We start from the raw sequence: 10169 nt of genomic DNA, 5'->3' as shown, positions 1-10169 counted from the left end.
CTGTGATCATACAGCACATACTGACATTACTAGCACACTGTAATCATACAGCACATACTGACATTACTAGCACACAGCACACTGTGATCATACAGCACATACTGACATTACTAGCACACAGCACACTGTGATCATACAGCACATACTGATATCACTAGCACACAGCAATCTGTGATCATACAGCACATAACTAGTGCATGGAGCGTATGTGAGGGGAACGTCATAAGGGAGGGGCTGCTGGGAGAGAACAAAGGGTGATCTAGGTGTGCCAGGTGGGGGGTAGAGGCATGAGATAAGGAGAGCAGACATTGGTCAGGAGTAGGGACAGGGGTGGAACTGGAGGTAAAGGTGTTATAAGGAAGGGGAGTGCAGGAGGGAGTCACTAACCTTTTTTCTTTGTTTGGGAAAGAACTTTGGATGTTGAAAGCTCAATCATTGCTAAATTGCTGCTGGTAACGTATAAAATTGTACTACTGCTATAGCTTTCTTTATAGCAATAGCATAGCCGAAGCTGTGATTTAAATGTGTATTGTTATGTCTATAAATTTATATTAATATATTAGTGTATCCTATATAATAATTATCCTAGCATTGTGAATTTATCACTGTGGAAAAAGTTTTTTTTTTTTGTATTTTATAGCATAAGTTAATTTTTAGTTACCGGTAATGTTTTTAAAATTGTATTGTGGCTAGATGAGACTTATTAGGCCGTATTGGTTGATATATTTATCTGTTAGTAAGGTATACATTGCTCTGATTGATTATTTAAGTCATGTAAGACTATTTTGGTTAGATAGCTATATTATACCGCCAGGAATTCTATTCGGTTTGGACATTTGCTAGCTAAATGTTGTTAAATAAGCCATATGCCGAATTGGTTATTGTTACTGGCTAATTATAATTGTTATATCTAGTAGCATTAAATTGTGATATTTATAGTTTATTAGTTTTATTTATGGTTTTGGGGACGCTGGGCCCGGGTTTTTTCTTTCGTGATTCGGATGGGGCATGAGATTTTGGCCGGCTTCTCTGGTTCGCTCCTATAGTAGGGTTTTTCTTTGTTCTCTTGGTATCTTTATGTGAAATGCAAGAATGTAAGTTTAGATGCCGGCCCATTGTTGGTGAACAACCTGGGTTGTCCTTGCTGATTGGTGATAAATTCCTCCACCAATAAAAAGTGCTGTTCAAAGTTCTGAATTATAAATAAAAAAATAAAAAAAGCTTAGATGCCTTCTTTTTTGGATAGGGATAGCAGGAGGGCGTGAGCATTTAATGGGGGAGTAGATTAGGGGGTTGCTTGGGGTTGCATGCTCTGTCTAAGTCACGGGGGAGGGGGTTTGAGTTCGGTGTCCCTTTAATTCCTAATAATATGGTGACCATATCCAGGATACAGGCGATTTCATTGAATATTAATTAATATTAATATTTCTATACCTTGCTTTATATTATAATATTAATATGTATCTGGTCATAATCAATATTCTATTTACTGCATAAATATAATCACTGTGTTTATAAAATAAAAAAATAACCTGTTCAGAAATTAGGAAATATTTTATTTGGGTTTAAATATTAATATTTGATTATAATCGTATTGTCATTAATTGCTAGATATCTCAATAGTATTATTTTGGAGTGCGCTACTGAGATTATATAACAATTTTCTGGGGTACACTGCTAAGATTCTACTATATGAATTGGAGGTATTGCTGACAAAAAATTTATTATTGTAATTAATTATTGATATTTATAATCCATAAATAATCTCATTAGGAGGGCACTCCTAAATTGTACTAATATTTATTGAATACACCTCCAAGATATTCTAATGAACAAAATATCTAATGGAGGGGAGAGAACGCCAAACTTTTGTGTCGGTCTTTATTATTATTAATTAAAGAAAATCAGTCGGGAGAAGGGAAGGTTATAAATTAATGGGATTGCAGGGAATGAAAAACTAAAGTTTAAATTCCTTAGTACAGTGTACTGACAGAATACTAAGGGAACAGCTTAAGGAGGTTACTTTGTTAGCAAAGGGAAGTAAGGGGTGGATTGTTGTTTTAAGCATTGTTTAGAAGCTAGATAAGCCAGGTTTACAGTTTCAGATGGTCATGCTTCTCCTGGATTGATTAATTAATATGCGTAATGTCCTAGGAGGAGGGGTTGCATAGGGGATATAAGCTGATAAACACCATGCAATGGCAGAAAAATAATTTTGTCTTTACGATAAGAGGTGTGATAGAGGGAATTCCTGTAAATATAGGCATGTTTGTAGATATTGTAACGGAAGTCACTCTGGTGTGGATTGTAAAAGGGGCAACGTGAATAGGCCCAGGTATTCCTTTCAAGGGCAGGGTAATACCAGTAGTGGAGTTGGATTGGGGGTTGGCCAAAACACCACTGAAGATAGATAGGTTGTTACAAGAACTACTGGCATATGAGAACATAGAGGATAGAAAATTTCTAGAGCATAGTTTGTCTGAGGGTTTTGTGGTACCAGTTTGCTGCAAGAGAAATTGGACAAGGAGGTAAAATTAGGGAGGATGGCAGGCACATTTAAAGAAAAAACGATTGAGGATTTAGTAGGGCAAGTACAGGATGATCCAACACCTATCTTACCCCAGGGGAGGGTCAATAAATGATGCAATAGCTAAAAAGGATTCATTTGTTGAATACCAGTCTTTTGACAGGGCAGTGCATATGGTGCGGGCTTTGGGTAAGGGAGCTTTGTTATTAAAAATTTACATAGATTCAGCATTTCGTTTGTTGCCCCTTAACCCAGAGAGTTTTAAATTAAGGGGTTGCAAGTTTTAATGGCAACTATTATGTTGATAAAAGTTTACCCATAGGGTGTTCAATTTCATTTAGTTCTTTTTTGCATTGGTTAAGCATTAAGAAGTCTGGTATGGGCAATGTTGTTCACTATTTAGATGAATTTTTTTTTGTGGATGGGCTTAGCGGGAGCTAACGATTGTGAAAGGTTAAAGGTGAATTATTTGCAAATGTTGGAAAATTTTGGGAGTACCGGTAGCTATGGAGAAGACAGAGGGGCCTTGTACCAAGCTAGTCTTGCTAGGTATAGTCATAGATTCCATGAAGGGCCAATGCGAGTTACCAGAGGAGAAGGGGAAAAAGGCCAGGGATCTGATAAGGGAAATTGTAGGGAGTTGAAAAATATCGCTCAGGGAAATGGAGAAAGTCCTAGGAATTTTTTAACTTTGCGTGTAAGGTTATACGAGTGGGCAGAGTATTTAAGAGAAGATTGGAGTTGAGTACCTGTGGAATAAAGAAGCCAGAACATAGAATCAGAATAACCAAATAATTGAAGGAAGATCTCAAAGTGTGGGATTCATTCTTGATCCAGTTTAATGGGGTGAGGATTTGGGAGAAGGAAATTCTATCGGAGGAGCTTGAGTTTTTTATGGAAAGGGGGAAAGTGGTGCGCAGGAGGGTGACCAGAAAGATGGAAGGAGATGGATTGGGTTAAGAACTTGGAACTGCTGGAGCTATTCCCCTTAGTGGTAGCAATAGACTTATGGGGCGAGGAGTTGGCAAATAGAAATTTAATCTGTTGGTCGGACAACAGGGGAGTGGTAGAGGTCATCAACCTTCTATCGGCATCATCGCTACCAGTAATTAGGTACTTAAGGTATTTGGGTCTGAAATGTTTAAAGCATAACATCTGTATCAGGGCCAAACATATTCCGGGTTTCAGAAATGTAGTGGCGGACACGCTATCCCGTTTTAAATGGGAGAAGTTTAGGGTCTAGCCCCCAATGCCAGACAAGAAGGTGAATGTTGCCCTGGACTTCTTTGGCAGATTGGCAACGGATAGACGGAATCAAGGAACTCGTCGAAGGCCCTGGCACCAAGTAAATGGGCGGTTTACAGAAAATATGGGGAACTATGGTGCAAGTATAGGAAGGGGACACGAGAAGGGGAGGAAGGAAGATTCCTAGAAAGGTTGATGGAGCTAAGGAGAGAAGGGGTTAAAAAAGAGCGGTTAGGATCAGTGCTAGCGGGGATAGCATATTGCACGCAGCTATATGGTGGAATAGATTGGACTAAGAAGTTCATAGTGAAAAAGATTGTGGGGGCATGGGGGAGAGATGAGGAGAAGGTAACAGATAGGAGGCTACCAGTAACAGAAGATGGATTGGAAAGAATGGTAGGGGTATTGTCAGGGGTTTGCGCAAGCACAGATGAGGTGATAATTTTCAGGACAGCATTCATAGTGGCTTTCCACAGAGCAATGAGGATAGGGGAGCTGCTGCCAAAAAGCAGGAAGGTAGGAAAAGGGGGAGTAGAAACAGGGGACGTGAGATGCGGGGAGGAAGCAGTGCTGGTATTTGTAAGACGATCCAAGACAGATACAGAAGGAAAAGGGGCATGGTTGAATATGGTAGGGACAGGAGGGACACTGTGCCCGGTGGCCTGTGTGAAAAGTTATCTAGCAACTCAAAGGGGCAAAGGGCGAACATTCCTGCGGCATGCGGATGGGTCGGAGGTAACAAACTTTCAATTCAAGAGCGTACTGCAGAGGGTGGTGAGGAAGCTAGGGTGGGGGAGTGCATACTTTGCACCACACTCCTTTAGAATAGGTGCGGCAACCGCTGCAGAGAGAAGAGGCGGTTCAGAGGAACAGATAAAAAACTGGGGAGATGGAAATCGGCAGCCTATAAGTCATACATTAGGATGCGAGAAAGTAAGGCAGGAGGGATATAGATAAGATGGTATTATTATTGCTGTGTTGGTTTGGTTTGCGGCGAGGTTTGGAAAAGCACAGATGAATAGTTACTAACGTGTGAAATTTGTTTTATTACAGGCAAAACATTAAGAGTCTGGATAGTGGGGCATTCCTACGTTTATTGGGCGCAGGCTAGGCCAGCAGCGTCAGGGCAAGGGGTACACATAGGTTTTATGCATAAGGAAGCTAGCATCATATGGATAGGCAAAAGAGGGATAAGGTGGGATGAGTTAGTGCCAACAGTACAGCAGGCAAGGTTAAGATAGGGATGTCCTGATGCCCTGATTATACACCTCAGGGAAAACAATATAGGAGCATACCCGCTCAGAGAGCCGGAAGAGAAAGTGGCAGAAGGAATGAGATGGTTAAAGGTAGCAGGGCCATCAGTGCTGGTGATACGGTCCAACATAGTGTCAAGCTTGTACTGAAGGAACTCGTATACGAGTAAGTATAGATCAAGGAGAAAGGTGAATCAGGTAGCAGCGAAGGTAATGAAGGAGATAGGGGGCGGAGTAGTAGAGCACCCATTGATAGCAGCCAAAAAGGAGGAGCTGCTCAGACGGGATGGAGTACACCTCATGGATGAGGGGAATGACCACATGCTGGCGGACATCAGAGGGATGTGCCAAGAGCTGGTGGAGGTAAGGAAAGGTCACGAATGGCAGAGAATGGTGGGCCGAAAGAGGGGCTCTTTTGGTGGCGGTGAAGTTTGTGCACGACACGTGGGCGGGGCAGAAAGGGAGGTGGGAGGATCCCGCGGCATACCCAGCCCTGTGGGGTGATCCGGTGGTCTATCTAGGGGGGGGCTGTGCCGTGGGTTCTCCCTTCTCCAAGCTGCCCTGCCAGGGGGGGGGTAGTTGTTACACCCCCCTAGGCGTGGTTCCCAAAATTCTGGTTTTAATGCAAGGGCATTATTTGGTGTTTTATTGAGTTGATTTATGGCTGAATTTTGCAAGATATAGTTAAAGGTGGCAAAATTCAATTAAAGGGACACTGTACCCAAAAATTTTCTTTCGTGATTCAGATTGAGCATGAAATTTTAAGCAACTTTCTAATTTAATCCTATTATCAAATTTTCTTCATTCTCTTGGTATCTTTATTTGAAATGCAAGAATGTAAGTTTAGATGCCGGCCCATTTTTGGTGAACAACCTGGGTTGTCCTTGCTGATTGGTGGATAAATCCATCCACCAATAAAAAATGCTGTCCAGAGTACTGAAACCAAAAAAAAGCTTAGATGCCTTCTTTTTCAAATAATGATAGCAAGAGAACGAAGAAAAATTGATAATAGGAGTAAATTAGAAAGTTGCTTAAAATTGCATGCTCTTTCTGAATTACAAAAGAATGAATTTGGGTACAGTGTCCCTTTAAGTAATAAAATCGTGACCTTTCCACATTTCGCCATAACTACTGTGTCTGTGTTTTTATTTTAGATAAGAATTAGATAAGAGAAACGGGGATCGTGTTGTTATGGTTTTTTGGGTGTTATACATGTATTGGGCAAAGGAATGCAGCCTCCTCACCTTAAACTAGTGCATGGAGCGTATGTGAGGGGAACGTCATAAGGGAGGGGCTGCTGGGAGAGAACAAAGGGTGATCTAGGTGTGCCAGGTGGGGGGTAGAGGCATGAGATAAGGAGAGCAGACATTGGTCAGGAGTAGGGACAGGGGTGGAACTGGAGGTAAAGGTGTTATAAGGAAGGGGAGTGCAGGAGGGAATCACTAACCTTTTTTCTTTGTTTCCCACCCTCCCACCCTAGACGCAGCAGAGCACGATGCAATAACCGGAGAGGTCACGTGAGAAGGCAATACTTGCACGGCTAAGGGCAGGACGTTGACTAATTGGTTGAGTCGCAGTAAGACCGCCCGTGCTCCTCAATAAGGGGAAGAACACAGCGCAACCGAAGGGCAGCAGGTGACCTGGCGGTCTACGCTGACTGGAGGATAGAAAACGGCAGCTGTTTTTGACATAGTATTGAGCATACAATCGCAGCAAGCAGTGAAGTTTGTGCACGACACGTGGGCGGGGCAGAAGGGGAGGTGGGAGGATCCCGCGGCATACCCAGCCCTGTGGGGTGATCCGGTGGTCTATCTAGTGGGGGGCTGTGCCGTGGGTTCTCCCTTCTCCAAGCTGCCCTGCCAGGGGGGGGGGGGGTAGTTGTTACACCCCCCTAGGCGTGGTTCCCAAAATTCTGGTTTTAATGCAAGGGCATTATTTGGTGTTTTATTGAGTTGATTTATGGCTGAATTTTGCAAGATATAGTTAAAGGTGGCAAAATTCAATTAAGTAATAAAATCGTGACCTTTCCACATTTCGCCATAACTACTGTGTCTGTGTTTTTATTTTAGATAAGAATTAGATAAGAGAAACGGGGATCGTGTTGTTATGGTTTTTTGGGTGTTATACATGTATTGGGCAAAGGAATGCAGCCTCCTCACCTTAACTGATATCACTAGCACACAGCAAACTGTGATCATACAGCACATACTGACATTACTAGCACACAGCACACTGTGATCATACAGCACATACTGATATCACTAGCACACAGCACACTGTGATCATACAGCACATACTGACATTACTAGCACACAGCACACTGTGATCATACAGCACATACTGATATCACTAGCACACAGCAAACTGTGAGCATACAGCACATACTGATATCACTAGCACACAGCAAACTGTGATCATACAGCACATACTGATATCACTAGCACACAGCACACTGTGATCATACAGCACATACTGACTTCAGTAGCACACAGCAAACTGTGATCATACAGCACACACTGACATCACTAGCACACAGCACAAGCACACTACGATCATACAGCACACCAGGGACGGACTGGGCATAAAAAGCAGTCCTGGAAAATTTGAAGTCCAGCCCTATTTTACATTGACTCAGTATAATGCGTACACCCCATTTTTATCAAAGGGGATTACTGGGATACTACTTCCCTAAATATTTTAGATTAGAATTATATTATATTAGTTTGCATTGAAAAAAAAGTGCAAGATTGTGGCTATATAGGTACCCTACAACCCAATTGCATCCATTAATCACCCCTTTAAGTTGTAGCGTTTCAGCCCCAGCTGCTGCAGCCCACCGGGAAATCTCCTGGTATACTGTTAGGCCAATCCAGCCTTGCAGCACACACTGACATCACTAGCACACAGCACAAGCACACTGTGATTATACAGCACATACTGACATCACTAGCACACAGCACAAGCACACTGCGATCATACAGCACACACTGACATCACTAGCACACAGCACAAGCACACTGTGATTATACAGCACATACTGACATCACTAGCACACAGCACAAGCACACTGCGATCATACAGCACACACTGACATCACTAGCACACAGCACAAGCACACTGTGATTATACAGCACATACTGACATCACTAGCACACAGCACAAGCACACTGCGATCATACAGCACATACAACACATCACAAGCACACAGCACACTGTGATCATACAGCACATACTGACTTCACTAGCACACAGCACACTGCGATCATACAGCACATACAACACATCACAAGCACACAGCACACTGTGATCATACAGCACATACTGACTTCACTAGCACACAGAACACTGTGATCATACATCACATACTGACATCACTAGCACACAGCACACTGTGATCATACAGCACATACTGATATCACTGGCACACAGCAAACTGATCATACAGCACATACTGACTTCACTAGCACACAGCACACTGTGATCATACAGCACATACTGATATCACTAGCACACAGCACACTGTGATCATACAGCACATACTGACTTCACTAGCACACAGCACACTGTGATCATACAGCACATACTGACTTCACTAGCACACAGCACACTGTGATCATACAGCACATACTGATATCACTAGCACACAGCACACTGTGATCATACAGCACATACTGATATCACTAGCACACAGCACACTGTGATCATACAGCACATACTGATATCACTAGCACACAGCACACTGTGATCATACAGCACATACTGATATCACTAGCACACAGCACACTGTGATCATACAGCACATACTAACATTACTAGCACACAGCACACTGTGATCATACAGCACATACTGACATTACTAGCACACAGCACACTGTGATCATACAGCACATACTGATATCACTAGCACACAGCACACTGTGATCATACAGCACATACTGATATCACTAGCACACAGCACACTGTGATCATACAGCACATACTGATATCACTAGCACACAGCACTCTGTGATCATACAGCACATACTGACTTCACTAGCACACAGCAAACTGTGATCATACAGCACATACTGACATTACTAGCACACAGCACACTGTGATCATACAACACATACTGATATCACTAGCACACAGCAAACTGTGATCATACAGCACATACTGATATCACTAGCACACAGCACACTGTGATCATACAGCACATACTGACTTCACTAGCACACAGCACACTGTGATCATACAGCACATACTGATATCACTAGCACACAGCACACTGTGATCATACAGCACATACTGACTTCAGTAGCACACAGCAAACTGTGATCATACAGCACATACTGACTTCACTAGCACAGCACAAGCACACTGCGATCATACAGCACACTGCGATCATACAGCACACTGACTTCACTAGCACACAGCACAAGCACACTGCGATCATACAGCACATACTGACATCACTAGCACACAGCACAATCGCACTCGATCATACAGCACATACTGACTTCACTAGCACACAGCACAATCACACTCGATCATACAGCACATACTGACTTCACTAGCACACAGCACAAGCACACTGCGATCATACAGCACACACTGACTTCACTAGCACACAGCACAAGCACACTGCGATCATACAGCACATACTGACATCACTAGCACACAGCACAATCACACTCGATCATACAGCACATACTGACTTCACTAGCACACAGCACAATCACACTCGATCATACAGCACATACTGACTTCACTAGCACACAGCACAAGCACACTGCGATCATACAGCACATACAACACATCACAAGCACACAGCACACTGTGATCATACAGCACATACTGTCATCACTAGCACACAGCACAAGCACACTGCGATCATACAGCACATACTGACTTCACTAGCACACAGCACAAGCACACTGCTATCATACAGCACATACAACACATCACAAGCACACAGCACACTGTGATCATACAGCACATACTGACATCACTAGCACACAGCACAAGCACACTGCGATCATACAGCACACTGACTTCACTAGCACACAGCACAAGCACACTGCGATCATACAGCACACACTGACATCACTAGCACACAGCACAAGCACACTGTGATCATACAGCACGTACTGACATCACTAGCA

At 43.0% G+C, this 10169-nt stretch overlaps 1 long non-coding RNA gene across 1 annotated transcript; it reads left to right on the top strand.

Annotated features, from left to right (window-relative positions):
- Positions 1 to 1555: 1555 nt before the first annotated feature.
- Positions 1556 to 7068, top strand: LOC128648722 (uncharacterized). The gene is made up of 2 exons (XR_008400620.1): positions 1556 to 5388; positions 6506 to 7068. It is a non-coding gene; the product is annotated as an uncharacterized LOC128648722 (long non-coding RNA).
- Positions 7069 to 10169: the final 3101 nt, after the last annotated feature.

The sequence above is a fragment of the Bombina bombina genome, chromosome 2, assembly GCF_027579735.1.
Source record: "Bombina bombina isolate aBomBom1 chromosome 2, aBomBom1.pri, whole genome shotgun sequence".
Lineage (NCBI taxonomy): Eukaryota > Metazoa > Chordata > Amphibia > Anura > Bombinatoridae > Bombina > Bombina bombina.
This window is presented reverse-complemented; position numbering and strand designations above follow the sequence as displayed.